A 19,782-nucleotide genomic window follows, 5' to 3' on the forward strand; every position below is an offset into this window, starting at 1 on the left:
GCATCAAATCTCCTTTGTTTTTCTGTGTAAGAGAGAGAGAATATTAATGCTTTCACATCTTCATGCAACATTTGATTTTCACATACAAAAAGGTGTGTGTGCACAGCCTCTGACAAAATACTGCTCTGTGTGATTATCAGAGTAGATCTTCTGTATTGCATTGTATTCAATGCGATTTATGGAGCAGTTTTCTTCTTTAATTTAAAAGTCCAGGGACTTTTTCCCAGTACAGAGAAACCCCTTTGAGGGATTTTGTATTAGAGAATGTCTCATGACTTGTGGCACCAGCAAATTTTTTGTGAAACCCTACTCTTGAACACGTGCTTGGAGAAGCCAGATCCCAAACAACACCTCAGGCATCATGAATGTCATTTGTTAGAGTGTCTCCACTACACAAGAAAGGAAGATAAATGCTGTGGGGTTTGAAGCAATGCTTCATGCCTTCTTTGTCCCATTGGGAGAGCCCCTTTGCACAGGGGAGTGTAGCAAGACCTCACTAAAGTTTTGGGGAAATATTCTGTAGGCCGAGTACCCTCTCTTATTCATCTTCTGAATAGGAGTGGAGAAGAAAAATCAGTCCCCTATATATAATAATGTGCTTCATGTTAATAAGGGTTGCTAGGTTGACAGATCAGGAGAGATATCAGTCCACTGAGTCACAACACAGATATCTCAGAGGCAGGGTTTTAGTAAAGCTTCCCTAACAATATTGTTCCAACTGAAATCACCAATTTTGTGTAGAGTTAAACAGGTAGCTGTGCCCTCTTAATGATTTGATTTGATTTGTATTACCAGTAGAAGGGTTATCTGCAAGGGTGGCTGCAGATAGGGGAGAGAAGGGAAACATCTACCTACCCATTTCACAACATCTGTGATGTGACTACCACTCCATGTCATTCCCGACCCACCAGGTCTTCAGCTGCTTAGAAGGCAAAAAACTCCCTCACCCTGCCCAGCCCCATTACTGGGGCCCTTACATCCCAATGTCCTCAATGCAATCTGACAGACCTGCCCTGCCCACCATGACTGTGGACAGGTTTGTCTCCTCTGAGCTGAGAGGAAAGTCATATAAACAGCACTGTGCCTTTTATGCTTCTGCTCCACTGCATGCTATGCCTCACTGACTCAGGCAGCTCCTTTCAGGCACTTCCTCGAGTTTTAACACAGCATGATTTCATAGTGTAGGGTGACTTTGAAGCTGATCTTTTGGTTGTGAATGGGGTAGATGTAAGAGGTATTTGGGCTCACATCTTTAACTGAGGTCCTGGTTGCTGGAAAAATAAACACACAGGGAAAAGCTCAACTCTGCAAGATGTGGTATTGATTGCTACACTGAGCCATGATGTCAAGTATATGCTTCCCTTCCTCCTTGCTTCCCACAAGTGCTAAATAATGGACCTTGTTTAGTGGCATTTACAAATTATTTTGTCTTTGTGACTGATGCAATGACATGCCCCCTACACTCTCACTTAATTCGTAACACCATTTGGATTTTTTTAATCCTATATTTCTAATGCAGTTATTAAATAACTATATTTCTTGCCCCCTAGACAGATCAGCTCTTATTTTATACTGAGAATTTCAGGGTCAGATTATTTTTAAAAAGAATCTAGGCCATATACATTATGTAAGGTTTCCATAGTAACAGTTTCTCTGAGGGGAAAACCGACTGTCCGTAGTTTCCACAGAAACCACTCCCCGCTGAGACAGGTGCCTCCAAGGGAAGTGAAGGGAATATAAATGAGAGAGAGAAAAAGACGTGCACAGATGTCATATGACCTCTGCGGCATCCCTGCACTGTTGCAAATTCAACTGAACACTTCTTTGTTTATTTTTAGTTTGTTGTTCTTGACTGCATGAGTGGCACCTTCTCTGCTCGTGTAAAGTCTGGCCGCCCTTCCCTCACATGGAACTGGTTTTGCAGCTGGAGGTACGGCGATGCTCCACCTTGGCAGTGAACTGACCACATCAGATTCTAAAGTCCAGTGCTCTAGGAACCACTGTGCGTGGGAGAATTTAAATGGTAAAAGAGAATTTTACCCCTTTTTTATTAACTTTTTTTTTCCTGAAAGAAGTCAGCAAAGACAAACAGGTATGGAAATATTTCCTTCCAGACAGGAACTGGAGAGGAGGGAAGCTCAATTAATTTGCCAGTCAATGGTTTTGTTCTTTTGGGGTAGAAGGCATCCTCTGCTAGGAAAAATGTATTCTGAAAGATTGGGATGTAGGAAAAAGAAATTAACACAAGTCTTAGGATTTGTTAACTGAGGAAAAAAAGGAGAAATTTCTTTAATGTACTTTAATGTCACTGAGGCAAGTATGGATTGACATTTCTGAAATCCTTTTGTGCTTTTTTTTTCACAAATAGTGTTGATTTGTTTTATTTTTTTTTTAAAGGGCAATAAAACCGTGACATTCATTCAAGGCTTAGTGCAGCCATAACTACAGATTAACGTGCTGGCTACTTCATCTTCATCCTGTCATCTCTCTGCTGCTTTATGGGGAAAGCAGGCTGACATGGTTATTAAATCTGGCAGCTGTGTTGTATGCACATGGGAAGCAAGTAGAGCACAGCATATAGAAAATGAGTAGCTTTCAGATAACAGCCTTCGTTTCACTGCTGCAAGACTTGAAAGGCAGCCTAAAAAGCTCTTTCTCTTCTTTGTAATCACCAGTCGCTGGATCAGTGTGCAAATATCACAAATACAGTTGCAAATGTAAGTATTCCTTGCCTGTGTGGTGCTTTCAGATTGCTAATTAAGGTTTCTACCTCAATCTTCTGCTTGAAAAAGCAGAGAGATGAAAGCTGAAAACATCCTGACAGGGAAAGCTTCTCTGCAGTATTGTTCTGGCTTTCAGTGGAAGAGCTGCCGAGGGAAACGGATGCATGAAAGCTTTCCAGAGCAAGTAGTTTGTGGTTGTGTTTGTTGATTTTGGGGATATCTGCTTGCCATGTTGTCTGTGAGGGGAGAAGTCAAGCAAATGCAGGAGTTACTTACAGAGAGATGTTTTTCTGCTTAGATTAGATAGTATTAGATATACAGCGAGAAAGATACTTCAGCTGTAATAGACAACTTGTGAGCACACAGGGGAGAAATCTCCCCTGGTATATTTCACCGTGAGTCTTTTCTTTAAAAATCCATAAATGCAGACCTGGACTTCTGATTTGGAAACTCAGCAGTACCTTATTATAAGAAACGCAAACAAATAGTCATCATAAGGGGCACCAGTAAGTCTGCAGCTGACCTGATAAGAACAATGAACATAGCACGGTGAGCAATGCATGTTTTTCACCAATCTCACTCTGTCTATACATGAAGATGATCTTTATCTGCTGTGTGGCATGACGACAGGATAGTAAGGTGGTTGGGAAGCAGTGGAGTTGAAGGTTTCTTGGTGTTGCAGTGATACTGTAAGGAAGAGAATTGGTATTTTTCAGTGTTTTTTGGTCTCGTAGCACTGAAGAAACAGTATCTTGGTTTTTATTCTCCTTTCTAATTCAAAGATTCTGTAGTGTAATTGTCCTTTCTAGTTTATGGCTAGTGAATTCTTACTGTGCTGTGAATGAATTCTGCTTATTGAAAACAGCTTGTGGTCAGTACCAAGTATAAATATCAGATAATTGCACAAGAAATGCAGGTTGCAGTCAGTTTGCTTCTGTTGCTGCGTCATGTTTCTTGCTTTATTTATAGGTTTGTTATTTCTTGGGGACCACTGCAGTACTGTAAACTTCTCGTGAGCCATATGAAAATGTCATTTTCACAGTTAACAGGTGACTGCCATTAAGTGACTAAGGAGAGAGTATGTGTGTTATGTTGTTTGCTGCAAGAGAGGGCCAAACATATTAATGGTATAACCCCCTTGATAATGCTGCTTTAACACAGGTATGTTTGATCAATCTGTTGTTTATAAGCTTCTCTTGCAATACTTCAGCCTCATCTTACATATGTGTATAAATGCCTATCTTCATTTTGGAAAGTAAAAGGTAATTTTGAAGCTTCTCTTTCCTTCCTCTTGTCTCCTTTTCCCCTTATAGACAGTCAGAAATTCATAGCTTCTCTGAAACTTAGCACTGAAAATGGTCATTTTTGATGACAGCTGTGGAGCTAAGCTTCCCAAGCTTGAGTGGCAGTCAGCCAACTGCTGAGACAAGTGGTGACCTTTCAGGACAATGTCTCTCACAAAAATGTCAAAATATTAAAATGGCAGACATCAAATGCCATGTGTGTGGGGAAGAGTAGTCAGATGGCAGTCTTTCAGCTGAAGACAGTTAATCCACTGCTTGCTTGGATTAAACATTGAAAGCCCCTGCCTAAGTCTCTAAAATATAGAGAAATTATTCATATGTGTCCTGAATAATTTCAGAAGTTCTTCTGGGAAGATTTGGGACATGGATGGAAAATTTCAGAGGTGTTTTATTTAAAATCTGCTCAGACATCTTCCTGACAGATATCCAGAAAGGCAGATTTTGGCCTTTAATTTCGCCCTTTGCATTGTATACCAGTTTTCCTCCCAAATGTCTTATCCAGAATGTAAATGGATCCTGATGAAGCCTAAGCAAAGTTCATCAATGCACAGCAGGATGCTGAAATTCTGATAGCATGTGCACTGACTTTTTAGGCATATGCTCACTGAATACTAAACAATCCCCTGCAGTTCTTGGTGCTGCAGCCCTGAGCTGAAACCTCATTTGCTATTACATGCATCGATGCTTTGTAACTTTCTTTGAAGGCACTGAGGTGTGAGCATTCCCATGCTCGCTCAGATACCTTTACCCCCTGGTAACAGATCAGTGACACTGTGATAGGCTGCCTTGCTGGTTTCCCCCCTGCCACATAAATATTTTTGAGAGGTGTGAAACTGCCTGATCCTTGGTACCTTAGCCTATAGAAAAGCCAGGCAGTCGATGAGGACAAACCTGTTCACCTGTTGATTGACCTCTCTTAGACAATAAGAAGCGGTACACCAGTGACTGCACTGGACCAGTCTTGTCCAGCCAGTTTGTAGCTGCCCACTGTTCAAGAGAATTCTCAGTATTCTCCATGCAAAGCACAGGGTGAGCTGCCAACACAGGTAACCCCTGCAAAGTATTCAATGTTCAGATTTAATAGCGCCAAATCCATTGTTACTTACCAACATGCTGAAAAGGAATATAGTCCTTTCCAGTATTTCTTTCCCTTTTTCCTTCCCTTTCAAGATAGGAGTTCTGTGTCATTCCAAGTTTGTTTTCTTACTACAACCAAGCAACTTTTTGTAACTGTGTTTTAGTGTTCTTCACTGCTACTCATAGAGGAAGTGTGTCCCTCCCCATCTGTCCTTTAAAACTGGGAATCCTGTATTCCATGACCACCTTCTCTCTACTGTAGTCATAGGAAAGACTAAGTCTCCATGTTGGTCTTTTCTTTCTAGTTAGTGTTCTGTGATAGCTCCTCCTTTCTCCTAATTCCCTACAAAGAATTTTGAGACAAACGAGAAAGGTAAGGACAAATTCTCATAAACATCTTAGAGAAATTTATCCTTCCTTCCCTTCCTTTACCTTTCCTCCACCTTTGAATTTCTATCTGCTTTGACACAAACACTTCTGTGATTTGAGACTTATTGAGATGAAAAAATCTGTTTGGAAGAAAACCATTATGCTCATCTAGTTGAGGAATTAGAGGTAACTAGAGTATCAGTTAATGTAACTTAGCACAGATACCTAGGCTGAGTTTTGGATTTTGATCTTCAAACATCAAACCGCATGTAGGCTCAATCTGTTTAATCATCCCTGATAATGGCTGCTGTTTTCTGTGGGCTCTGCATGAAGAAAAAATCTGAGAAAAATAACTGCATGAGCAGTAATTTCTTTTAAATTGAATTATTCAGGACTAGATTATTTCCTAAGAAGCTGTGCAGTGTCAGATCATTTCATTAAATATCAGTCATTACACCTGATATGAAATTCTGACTTGTCCCCAGACTGCATACAAGCTGTACTACAAAAACCTCCTTAGCACACACTTAGCACCATTCTTGTTCGGCTCTTCATCTGAATTCAGAACACAGATGTCAGTAATATGTTACATCTGAATAAGTTGTCAGGATAACAGAGTTTTCTTAGACATGGCCTTGAAAACGCATGTAATTAAAATTAGAAAATGACATACACTTACTGTGACCTTATTTCAGAGTTGTCTTACTGATTCACTTGGAATGTCTCCCTTAGGCTGGTAGTGTTTAGCTATTAAGTTAATGAAGTATATTAATTGAAAGTAACTCAACTGACCAAAACATGACTATAATTACAAAATAGTTGTGGGCCACCAATGAAGATTCCCCTTAAAATCATTAAGACATTATTGTCAATTGCTAAGTTATTAAGGTTCATGATAAACTTAATTATTAAGGTAATAATATTCATTATTAAGTTTAATGAAGCATGTTTACCTTTAGTTATTTACAGATTCTAAATGTCAATGTTCATTATTGGCATGAAGTAGCAGCAGCATGACACATGGCCATCAGACAGTAACTGACTCATCATGGACCATGTGCTGTGATTCAGGCAGGTGAACAGTGGGGATCACAACATGGGATGAGAGCCTTCATCTGTATTTTCTGCAAGACTGATTTTTCCCATCGCTGTGCTCCTTATCCAGCTTACAAGTAGATTTCAGGAGCAGTCCCACATCTGTTGAAATCACCTTTTCTGCTGCCTTTTGTTTGAATAATATGGTGTAAGGTACACAGTAGTTTTTATACCTGTAAACTAGGACTGAATCTGCCATCTGAAATAAATCAGGACAACTCTCTAGTTTACAAAGCCACATTATAATGCACTGTTCCATGCTGAAGGTATTTAATTTTTTCAGTTTGTACACTCTTCAGATCATTTTTCACGAGGCAAGGCTGTAGCATGTGAATACAAGCTGTAACTTAACTGAGCAAGGTAACCTATATAACTGAGCCAAACTTGTAATTATTCTTTCTGGAAATGTATATTGCATAAACCACTAGGATTTCTAACTGCCATTTTTATTTTGAAGTGATAAACCTAGTTGTATATGGAGGAATAAAAAACTCTAAAGGATCCCAGAGGGCCAAGTTGCAGTTGAAAAGATGCAATACCTTGAAGTTCCGAGGAGTTTTTAATTTCAGTTTGAAACTATACTTTGCAATAATATCTCTTTTTACATTGACACTGCAACTTGTATCACTTTAGTGACATATTAAACACTAAATTTAAATATATATTCTGACAGCGTTGCTTGACCCTTCCAGAAAGCAGTTGAAAGGATCTATACGAATGGAAGCAAACAAACATTAAGGGCTGTTGTACTCATAAAATGTCTGTCTTTTTTTCATACAAGGAACAATGAGTAGAAGTCTGAAAGATTATTTGCAAGCATGCAATTAATCATAAAACCAGCTTGATCTGGATGGATAAAGCAGTGGTTTATCAATCTGGTTAGCTAGTACTTTGAAAGGATTTTGCAGAACTCATTAGTTCAGGAATATTAAGATGGGTGCCTCTTTTTTTATGAGACAATAATGTGATTCCCAAATGGATTAGCTAGAAGGTTAAAAGCAAAGCAATTTATCCCCATGGTGGTATGGATTAGTGTTAAGAACATTCTGAAATCCTGTCCTATCATTCATTTATTTCAAAGCATTCTTAAAAGTAATGACCTAATTTTAAAGACAGTAGATTAGAAATAACCAAATCACTGCAGCTTCTTTGTCTTTTAGAAAGATAGGTAGTCTTAATTTAAAGGCTTCAATACTTTTGAGTTTCCTTTACCTGTCTAGGGGAGTGAAAAAAGTTAAACACTTTTTCTGTTCTGTTCCCCCCTCCTTCAGTTCAGTGGGAATTCACTGACACAAGGGGCTTTTTTAAATAATGAGAGTGTTTGCAGACTAATATTGAGCTACTTCTGTTTGAATGCCTTGTAATGAACCAGTTTCCACTCTTCTGTGGAAATAGGTTCACTGAAATTAGTGTCTTTGGCTCTGTCTTAGCAGAGAAGTAGTTCCTGCTGGAACTACTAGTCTTGTCAGGGCTAGGTTTTTGAAAGAGGAGGTTGACATCAACTCCCTTGACATTCTGAGTGTTGCCCTCTGACATACCTGAATCTGTAGGTTGCTCTAGCTGTGTTAGAGTATGTGTGGCCCTCAGGTTTTAAATTAGTCCTTAGATAATGCTGAGACATTAGCTAATTGCTATGTAAAAGTAAAGCAATGAGGCTGAAAATGGATTAAAGAATTAGGTAACTAACAGCCAAATTATTTTAGCATGTTTGGAGTTCCCAGGACAATATATTTATTAACCTTTGGCCAAGACATAGCCATCCTACAAGTGAACATAACTCATACTGCATATACTCATGGCAAATTTTTACTCCAAATGGGCTTCCAACCACCACTGTTTCTACAAAGTGGAATAGCCAAAGTACTCTTTTTCTCTATAAAATTAAGATTCTGTTCTTCAAAATGAGAAACAGAGGATTTATTCAGCTTTTCTTTTGTTTTTGAGAACATGTTGAGGGTTAACAGAGTGGTGCTTGTAGCATAGATACCATTGTACAGTGCTTATAATGAACACCATGCTATGACATCAAAGGTCTTCTAGAAATCAATAATTATTGATGAGAAAATAGGTCATTATTTTCACTGTAATTATTAGGAGATGTGATGGTTTGCTTTGGTTCTGACCTTAGCTGTTGATGCACTAAAATAATAATTGCAGCTAATTCCTTTTTTTCCATAAATGTTCATTTCTTGGTCAGCATCACAGAATGTAGGTAAGGGAGGACCACCATGCAAAACACTTCTATTTCTTGGGAAGTGTGAGTTTATCCTTTTGGGGCAACAAAAGGTCACATCACTGGCTTAAGGTAATGCTTTTAAAAAATTATTCTATCCTTAAAATGTTTTCTGAAAGGTTTTGCTTTCCTTTATTCTTGAAGGGGTGAGAGCAAATAGACATAGAGAGGACTTCACCTGATTGCAAGTGCTATGGAGAGCAGAAAGAAGAAAGTTCTTTGATGCTCCTTGGTCCTTAGCCAGCTAGCCCTTGGAGAAATCAGAGCTGATGTTATGCAACCCTGATTTGGGAAAAAATGGCTTAGATCCTGCAGGAGCAGCAAACCCACACTACTCTGGCCCTATCATGTGGAAAGCTTTTTCCTGTAAATATATTTCCCCTCTCTTTGTCACTGAGGAAAGTTTGAGTGTTGTCAGAGCAAGAAGTGGCTGAACATCAGTATGTCATCATCTGTGCTTCCAGTGAACTATTTAAATAAAAGTGTTTGTAAAGAGAGTGTAAGAGAGCCCTTCAGCTGATTGCTTTAGTCAGGGAGGGGACTAAAAGTAAGTGTAGGGCTGCCTATCACACTGGCAGTGCAATTCTCTAGGTCAGTGGATTGCTGTCTCTTCACAGGACTATTTGTCAATGGGTTTGTGTACAAAGAAGTCCATAGTTGTTTGTTTATCTACTGATTCAGAACAGAAGCTCAAATAGCACAACTTTCATGAAGGAGGAATTGACAAAGAGTGCAGCTGGGCTGAGGATGGTACAAGAAACTCCATCCATCATTTTCCAAAAGGCACAATGTATGGCTTAATTGTTGCTACTAACAGTTGTTGACCATTTTATTTCCTATAGCAAAAGTATGATCCCACAGAGAGCCAACTTGGGAAAATACAGTGACAGAGGAGTCTCTTTTTCCCCTTCACTTGGCTTCATTCACTGAACAGATTCCACTAGTTCTGTCTGGACCAAGACCTTCCACTATTGCTCACCTGCAAAGCGCACTCCTTGACCACCATGAGGTCTTGAGCTGGCTAATATAGTTGTAATTAGGGAAGGAACAGCCCTGACAGTGAGGAAATAGTGTTAGTACAGTATGCAATAAAAAGAGCAATATTCCATATTGGGGAAATTTTGTAAGACAATATTTCTTCTGAGAGAGCTGCCCATGGGAATACTTCTCATACCAGAGAGTTTTCTTCAGTGCCTTGTGAACTTAAACTGTCCTCTTTCATTGAACTGGGTGTGATGTGCCTTGTTTGATATCGTTCTCTGCTGCAAGGTTTATATTTAAGGTATGCTACACAAACACTAGGAAAGGAGAGAAAGCAACATGCCTATATCACATAAAAAATTTGTCTCCCAAGTGAGTATGCATCGGGACACCGTGAGGTTAGTGTTCGTATTCATGAGATGTTAAAAAATTCATTTTCTGGAATAAAGCCACTCCCTATTGTTTAATATTCAGGCTTCTACTGCAAAACAGAGGATTTTAGTGGTTCTGAAATAAAGACGTGAATTTTTGTCATGCAAAGCGATCTGATTTTTCTTAGTCTCAATGATTTTGGCTGAAGGTTTTAATGAGACAAACATCTAGCATGAAAGATTTGACCCTAGCCCCTAAATACTGTCAATCTATTAAATGCTGAAGCATGGTCACTTAATGGAGAAATATAAAATTGCTATGCTTTCAGATCATCCTACCAAAATGCACTAAAAATGCACAGTTGACAAAAAAATGCTGCTTTGGGCAATTATCATGGCATTCAGTACCTCTGTGTAGCAAGGAGGTTCCTAAGTATAGCTGTAACAAGATTTCTTAGAAAAAAATCTAAATGGTAATTTATTCTGTTGAGGATCATATTAAATACCTCTGTGGGCTCTTCCCCTTCCAAAAAGTGATATTGGAACTTGCTGTAGAGTCTGAGATTATTGTGGATGAGGAAGGAAGTGAAAGGCAAAAAGACTGGACCATCTTCAGTTTCATTTTTTGAAATGCTACTGGGAAAACTTGACTTTTTCCCTCATTCCCAAGTTAAATAGATTTTTCAGTCTGCAGAATATTTTCTTCCAGAGTGCCTGTGTCCTGTTATTTTGTATTGTGGACATTAATGCTCCTAAATCCTCTGGAGTATCAAGGGATTTTAGGCATGATCATATCTAGGGATACCAGTGGAATGGACTACAATATAAGCTTCCTTTCTGGCTGACTTGTGCTTTTTGCTGTCTTTAACCTGTCCTTAAAATGACCAACAAATATGGCTTTAAAGTAACTGCATTAATCCAAGCAATTGCTGAATTTTAGCAATTACATTCTAATTATTACGGCCGCCTTCTGTGCGGTCTCTTTCAGCTTGAACTTGAGTCAGAAAGCAGCCAAGAGCAAACAACAATCCTTTAAACGTGCCACATTGCTGACCTTGACGAGCATGCAGAAAAGCACAAGTGAATGCACACAAATTTTCAAGGCCTGCTGTTCATCCAAACACTGCAATATTACCTCACACAGATTTTTTTCCTTGCATGCAAACAGAATCACAGTGTGTGAGCTATAATTTAATACATATTGTAGCCTGGGTCAACACAAAGGCCCTGGTAGAGCACTGTGATGCAGTAGGGCAGCTGTGACTGTTTTAACAGCATCAGAGGGTCCTCGCTCAAGGAATGAGGCAGAATATTCATTACTTTTAAAGCAATAAGAAGAATGAAGGCTGGAAGAAAGGTTTTTTTAATATAAGTGTCTGTTAAATAGAACAAAAAGCAGACTGAGATGAAACTGATTTCATATTAATGTAAAAATGCCATAGTGATGCTGGGTCCAGGTTATAGAGATTATAATTTTATTTCATGCTGCATACCTTCAGAAAACCCTTACTAATTTAGATAGCATTGGTATTGCTTTTGCATATATGTTTTTTAAAAATTTATTTATTTGCTTGAGATAGAATATACAGTATCTCCAAGCTTGTTTGCTGGCTAGGTAATATTTCAAAAGACTTTAAGTTCCTTCCCTTCAGTTAACATTTGCAAGAAAACTATCTAGACTTTTTTGTTTTCAAATGAAAATATATAATTTAGTTGATTTTAGACTCACATTGAATAAATAATTAAATGTCATGTTTAATTCTTAATTCATGCTATTTGTGTATTAATTACAAGTATTAAAATTAATTACAAATTCTTATGTAGATTTCTCCCTGTAACTTACAGTTGCTGTGTATACATACAGTCATACAAAAACTTCTTATGGAGAATTTGTTTTAAATATGTATATGTATTTCTGAAGCATTTTAGCATTCCATGAATTCCATTTCTTTTCAAGTCAGCGAGAGCGTATTGAACAGAACTCCATTCTTTCAAGTATGCATGTTTCATAGGTTTGCTTGAATTTTATAGACCATACAGAAATTTGTGGGAGGTGCTTTCATTCTGAAGTGAGCCATTTGTCTGTACACTTCTTTGTTTTTCTTGCCTTTAATAAGAACCTTTGTATGCTCAGTCTGCTGATGCTGTCTGTTATCCATTTTCACTCAGGTTCTTATATGTGTGATTGACTCAAGAATTACTCTGGGATTATTTTTACCCCCAGTTCACTTTTCTTAGACTGCTATAAAATGGCATGACATAATTAAATCCAGATGTGGGGGTGGTTTGGTTCTGATTACATGACAGGTTTAGCCATGTGCTACTTGGATCAGGAGTACTTTTATATTTTAATTGAGTTCTCCTGTATTGCTAAAGTGTGTAGTATCTTCTAACATTAAGGTCTTCTTTCCCTCTCCTACTGCTCAGGATACCTTTATAACAGAGCTTTGCTTGAGAACTAGCGTGTCCCTGTTTTTATAGGGGATAGGTAATCACTAGGAACTTGGCTTGAGAACACCTGGAATTCATCAAAATTCCCTCTTACTACCCTGTTATATGAGGATATTGAAAACTTGGACTGCTGTGTTTGCTTGCAGGCTTCTATCAGTACACACCACTATCTTTTAAAAGCATTTCTTTATCCAGGTGAATGATTCTGACCTTTGTTGTGTCTCTGCAGTTTCAAGCATTTAAATTATTTAAGTATTTCTGCATGCTAGGTAACTAGCACATTTTCTCTAGGCTTGCTCAGTAGAAAGGGTATGGAAAAGTAAGTTGAGTATAGCATTTTTCTTGATATCCCCCTCCCTCCAATTCAGCAAGTAGGAATAAAATGCATGGGTAGTCTCATTCGAGGAGAGGTAAAACTCCTGATCCGCACTGGGAGAGGGGAGGGACAAGTCACATCTGCACCATTAGGCGCAGACCACTCTGGCCATTATTCAATGGGGTGTGTATGTGTGAAGGGAGTTAATTCCTTTCAGTTCCTGGATAAATCCATGGCTGACCTCATTGATGTGACAGCGAAATCAGCGGGAGTTCTCATATGCTTGGCAGGAAGGCATGTATTAAAGTGCTTTCTTTGAACCAAGGTCACTGCATTGCTAATCTGGGCATTTTTCCTGTGATGGGCAAATACCTCTTGGTCTGTGAGCATCCTTTGCTCTTGTTGATGCAGAGGTTTGGTTCTGTGCCAAGGAAGCAAGTGGGATATTTACTGCTGAGTTCAAGATGAATAGGGTTTCTAATGGGAGCATGAACCATGGCTATCTTGAAGGCAGTCTTCTAGTTAACTCTATCTGTTTGTTGTGTAACAGCAAGGTCTTTGCAAAAGAGTTCTTTTGAATATCTCCCTTGAGTTCTTCTCTGTGAGCAGGAACATCTCAGCTCACAGAGAATTGCAAGGAACTGGAGAGGTGATCTTTTTTCTTTGTAAACAAGCTCACGTTGCAAAGGCCATACCTAATAAGGAATTTGTCAGTTCCAGAGATACTGCTGGAAATGTTTATGCTGTTATGTAGAAAAGCATTCCTTGGAGACAAGTCATCTTGTATTTTGAAATTAGGGTGGATGTGTGTGCTACTAGTGTCTGTAGCTCTTTTTTGGCTTTTTGTCAGAGTACCTGACACTCAGAATGTAGGTCTGCTTCAAAGCCAAAACATTTGTCCTTCTGAAATATTTTTGTGGACTCTGAAGCTAATCAGAGCCAAAGGGTGTTTCAGCACTCTTTGAAAAATCCCTCTAGAAGTGCATGAATTGCCCGCAAACAATAGTGGAATTTAAATGTCTCTAGATTCATTCACATAATTTAATAGAGAAATGCCTGTAGTGTAGGATAGCAAGGCTCAAAGTAGCTTATAGCCAGCTTGGGTATAGAAGCCAGTTATGGCAGCATGGTGCTCAAGACAGGCTGATTTGCTTCGCTTCTTGTCTAAGTAGGTTTACTATGTTCTACAACCCCAAAGTTAATCTTTGCCCACAGTGCACATATTTTTGGAGGTGCATCCTTTTATTAGTGCATTTGTGTTATGTTTGGAATAAGTGACCTCAGAGGTGGTAGGAAATTTTAAAAAAAACCCTGCTGATGTAGTTATCCTGTGAAATAGGTAAGACATAATATTACCACTTTACAGAGGGATATAAAAAATAAAATCACTAGTGCAGCTCTAACTAGAACACCAGTGATAGTTAGACATGACAACTGCTGATGTACATCAGCTGTATAGCCCTTGTTTTCTTTCCACACAGCTTCTAATGCTATAATTGTATTTTTGGGTACAGTTACCATTTCATAATACTCTGCTGCTTTTCCACTCCTGTGGAGCAGAGACACAAGTCTCCATGTGCAGTGTGCCGTTACTTACACTATTAAGTTCTGGCGCATATCTCTGTTTGATCTGATCCTTCGTGTAGCATTACTGATGAGGGTGAAGGAACCATGACAAGCCTTGAAGAGAGGCAGATTCTGGATAGGAAGCTGGCACATTAGGGGGAGATTCCAGCAATTGTTCAGCAGTGCAGGAAGGAGTAGTTGTAAACCTGACCTTTCTATGTAGAGAGGCATGAAGAGAGAGGTGCTGACAGGAGTTGTTTCAGTTAAGCCATTTGGGCAGGGGGATACTTCCTATAGTATATGTGGCCTCCAGAGGTTAGATACATCCCCAGTCTTTTCTGGCACTTGCTAGACCTCAGGAGGCACCAGCAAAGGGTTAAATAGTTCCACAGTGTGTTGCTGGCTCTCTAATTAGGAAGTAGTCCAAGAGCTGAAAGTTCAAAATGCACATGGTCTGAACTGGGACTGAGCCCAAGTTCCCATTGATTGCAGCCTCATATGTTAGTGTGCTGCATCTGCACATGGTCTCTTCCCCTTGCCATTTCTGACATTTGTTTTCCTTTTTAATATGAAAATGAAACAATTCAGCTACAAAGTTTCACTTCTTTTGTCACTGTCTCAAGTCTTCCATTGCTTGAGCTTGTGTGCTTTCTGGGAATAATTTGTGATTCACTTTATAATTGACAGCAGGCCAGTAAAACATGACAAAAATCTTCTCACTCAGGTCCATTCTGCAGCATCTGTGGCTACTGCTGGAGGAGCAGGACAAGTCTACTCCCAGCATCGGAATAGATATGAACTGGTCAGGCTGAGCCTCAGGGGACCTGAGGTTCCTTGTTGGCCCCCAAAAGGAGGCACAAAGGACAGGCAAAATAGCATCCAGCTGAACTTGTGTTTTGAGAAGAAAGGGCAGAGTGAGGCTGGGCTGAGGCCACAAAATGGGAAAAGTTAAAAAAAATAGTTTTAGCAAGCAAACAATAAAAAGTAGAAGCCAGTTGCATGGATAGTAATATGAAAGGGGACAGAGTCAAAATGTTAGGCATGGAGCCTGCAATCTAGAGAGTGGACAAAGTTCTGCTGAATCATATAATAGAATCATAGAATATGCTGAGTTGGAAGAGACCCATTAGGATCATCAAGTCCAAATCTTGGCCCTATGCAGGCTACCCCAAGAATCACACCATGTGCCTGAGAGCATTGTCCAAATGCGTCTTGAACTCAGACAGACTTGGTCTGAGTGACAGTGCTGTGACCACTTCCCTGGGGAGCCTGTGTCCAACCATCCTGTGGGTGAAAACCTTTTTCCTGATATCTCACCTAAATCTCCCCTGACTCAGCTTCATGCTGTTTCTTTGAGTCCTGTCATTGGTCATGAGAGTGAAGAGATCAGTGCCTGCCCCTCCCCTTTCCCTCACAAGGAAGTTGTAGCCTGCACTGAGGTCTCCCTTCAGTCTCCTCCAGGCTGAACAGACCAAGTGCCCTCAGCCGCTCCTCATACAGCTTCCCTCAAGGCCCTTCACCATCTTCATTGCTCTCCTTTGGATGCTCTCTAAGAGCTTAATGTCTTTATCATACTGAGGTGCCCAAACTTCACACAATATTCAAGGTGAGGCCGCACCAGTGCAAAGCAGAGCGGGAAATCCCCTTCCCCAGCTGGCTGGTGATGCTTTGCCTGATGCCCCCCAGGACATGGTTGGCCCTCCTGGCTGCCAGGGCACTGCTGACTCAGATTCAGCTGGCCATCGACCAGGACCCCCAGGTCCCTTTCCACAGCACTGCTTTCCAGCATCTCATTCCCCAGTCTGGACGTACATCCAGGGTTGCCCCATTCCAGGTGTAAAATCCAGCACTTCCCCTTGTTGAAGTTCATATGGTTGGTGATTGCCCAGCCCTCTAATTTGTAGAGGTCTCTCTGCAGAGCCTCCCTGCCTTCAAGGGAGTCAACAGCTCCTCCCAATTTAGTGTCATCAGCAACCTTACTTAGTATTCCTTTGAGTCCTGCATACAAGTCATTAATGAAGATGTTGAAGAGAACCCAAATATTTTGTTTTCAGATGCAGAAAACTTAAATATTTCATTTTTTTTTGCCTGTCAAAATATATCTCCTATCCAAATTTTTCCATAGGAAAACAAATTATTACTATGTTTTCAGAAACTTGCATTTTAATAAAATAAAACCACACCTTCCTTTAGAAAACACATTTCAGTAAAACATTTTAGTTCTTGCTTGAAATCAAGCAAGGGGTTACAGGAGCTTTTGTGACCTCGTGTTTAAGGATGACATGGTTTGGGGGGTCAGAGTTTTAATTTTCACCCCAGAATAGATAGTAGCTTCTAGGGATGACAGTCAGCTTTTTGCTTATGAAAAAGGTGGTGATTCTGGTCTCCACCTTTTTCCCTCTCCTTTTTCAGCTGCATGTGTTTACTATTTACCTCTACTGGCTCTTGGGCTGCTTAACATGGCAGGGAGATGAGTCAGATCATTAACCTGTCTGAAAAACATACCCAGCAAAACAAATTTGGTCTGTGAGCTTTCACACCATTCCAGGAACATGCATGAGAGAGGGGCAGGCCTGTGCAGCTGGGAATGGTGGTAAAGAGAGGGGGCAGGATGACCCTTTTGGTAAAAGTAAGTTGTTAAATCAGCTTGGCCATTACACTTAGCTGGTGCCTGGGTTGGTATCATTGGCAGTGCTGATAACCATTTCCCTACGTCATACAAGGCTTAAGGACAAAGAGGCAGCTTCATCCTTGGCATAATTCTGTTAGTAGAGTCGCAGGACTTGTACCCAGGGTGACTTTGTCTAAAGTGTGCCTTTTCAACATAGTCCACTAAATCAGCTCATTCTTGCTCTCTCTTTTGTTTCTTTATTTGTGGCTACACTGAATTAGCATCTTAAATAAATTGCCATGGGAATCAGAGATGCAATAGCTAGCTTGCTTTCTCTTGTGCATCTACAAACAGTCTTTTCATAGCAGTCTTTTCACAATCTCATGGACAGTGTTTGGGCACTTGATGCATATCCATCAAGGGCTTTTCATGCCTGTCCTGTTCCTTAAAATATAACAGTGTAAGGTGCATAACATGATATATGGTTGATGGTAGAAGATTTCTAGCACATATTTTTTATATACACAGATGAAACATCCCTCCTTCTGAAGTGACTTGTTGACTGTTTATTGTTCCTCACTCTCGTACTGATACATTATTTCTATATTTTGTGACAAGTGGATTGTAGAAAACAAAGAAGAATAGGTAACTTGATTTGATGAAGCAGGGCATTCTCTTCATAGAGGACAAGGTAAGAAAAGAGAGCTTTGTAGGAAGAGAGAAAGCTGAAAAGACAGGCCTTGTGATGAAGAGAGCTGTGGGAGTGGATCCATAAGAAAGAAGAAACTCTGAAAAGGCCTTGAAGTTCAGGACAAGAAAGCATGGCTTTCATAGGGGTGTAGGCAATTTGGCTGTGGTATGGAACAAAGGATAACCTCAATTGCTGAATTTTTTGTGGAAAACAATGCAGGTGCATTCGGAATAAGATCCAGGCTCACTAATCAAAATAATTAAAGTAATCAAATACTGTGATCACACAAGGGATCTCGGCAGAGATTTGCACGTTAAAAGTATTAGAAAAAAGCTCCGGTAAAATAATATTGTTAGTGTGGGTAGCACAGAGTTAACTAAGTAGGAAATCTGGGTAAAAGTAAAGGCAGTGTAGGTTATATACTTGGGTGGCAGCTGATGGAGCTGTGCAATTGCACCAGAATCTCAGATATCATTGAGGAACGTGCCTAGTATGTCTCACTGTGAAGAAAAACTTGCAAATGTGACCCCGATACATTGTGATGCAGCACTATATGCCAGAACTCTCGTGCAGCCTGTCAGCAGAAGCCCGAGAGCTGTGATATGCCTTCCCATCTGAACGAGGTGCTAACTCCAGCATCTGCTTCTGTGGGGTGTTCAACTCCATTACCAAAGCAGAGGGGGAGAGAAATTACTTTTGCCAAGACTACACAGAAATGAATGTAGTGTGATTGCACTGCTTTAATTTGACCCCAGAAAAGGATCTTAAAATTAGGAGCTGTCAAGGCATTTAATACAATATGCCTAAAGCACAGGGTGAAATATGGGACTGGAGAAAATCAGAAAGCTGAAAAATACATATGGATGCTTGTAAATCACTAACATAAAGTTACAGGAGTCTGCACAAGCAAATAGTAAAAGCTGGACAGACTATAACAAGAGTAGGGTGCCTTTGGGATTGTGAGGGAGGAAGGGGTAGATGCTGAGAGAAGAATTAGTCGGAAAGGTCAGAGAAAAAAATGGTTAAAGCCAAAACGATGGCTTGGGTTTTAAGGAGGATTTTAGTTATTTCCAAAGCAAAAAAGAGCTCAAAGAGCCTGAGGCTTGAAGCACAAAGCATGATATTTATGCAGGGAGTTATTATAAAACACTTGATGAGAGTGATTTTGGTGGCAGACAGGCCTCACAGCCAAACTAGAGGCATAAGAAAGTAGGACAGAGCTGGGATGAAATGGGATCAGCAGCTGTAAGCAGAGTATTCAATTAACTAGGAACAATTCAGTTCAAACAAAGGAGAGAGGAACTTGGGGAGACAGGTGGGATCATAGATGGCTGAGGCAAGATTAGCAGGAGCTTGTATTTCAGGGAGTATTCACTCCATGCAGTACCTCTTTTGTCTCTGTGTTAAGATCAGTAAACTGACAGAGAAATATTTGCTTCTGTGCTACATTACCGTTCCTTGAATGATGGGGGGCCACGGTGTAGTGCTGAAGAGAGGAGAGACTCAACACCTCCACTTTTAACAGCAGTAAGTTGCTACATCAACTTGGTTCTCTCACAGAACCTTACCATAAGGTGCCTCTGTTGTGACTCTGCTCATTCAGGGCAATCAGGACCAAAAGAATAAGCAGTTAAGATGGAGATGAAGAGAGGCAGGCATAGGAGGATCAATGAAGGTTGGAGGGTCAGGTCATGAAGGTCAGGGTAAGACATTTGTGACAGAGAAGTGAGAAATGCCAGTGTCAGCAAATAAAGCATGTTAAGAAGGATGAGAGTAAGAAAAAGAGTGAAGAGAAGAAAAATCAGACTTTGCAAGTAAAACTTCTTTACAGTGAATATGAACTAGACTTAATTTACAGGCTTTTTGTTCATTCGTTCGTATGTTTGATTGACCTAAAAGAAACAATGCATTGGAGATGCCTGGGGGCTCTCTAAAAGTGTTTGTATGAATATACATCAAATATGTGCTTTTCCTGAAGTGACCTATTGATTTTT

The 19,782-nt window shown here is 39.9% G+C and overlaps 1 protein-coding gene across 7 annotated transcripts in view; it reads left to right on the forward strand.

Annotated features, from left to right (window-relative positions):
• The first annotated feature begins 1,658 nt into the window (after positions 1–1,658).
• TRIM2 (tripartite motif containing 2) overlaps positions 1,659–19,782 on the forward strand; it is a 91,313-nt gene continuing 73,189 nt past the window's right edge. For 2 of the 7 annotated variants that reach the window (XM_064652252.1, XM_064652253.1), the window contains exons 1-2: positions 1,750–2,023; positions 2,398–2,717. The gene's annotated coding sequence lies outside the window, so the exon portion shown is untranslated. Of the gene's footprint in view, positions 2,024–2,397; positions 2,718–2,873; positions 3,273–19,782 lie in introns of those variants that run through there. The other 5 variants (XM_064652258.1, XM_064652261.1, XM_064652251.1 and 2 more) reach the window with 4 other exon arrangements.

This window comes from Pseudopipra pipra, chromosome 4, assembly GCF_036250125.1.
Source record: "Pseudopipra pipra isolate bDixPip1 chromosome 4, bDixPip1.hap1, whole genome shotgun sequence".
NCBI lineage: Eukaryota > Metazoa > Chordata > Aves > Passeriformes > Pipridae > Pseudopipra > Pseudopipra pipra.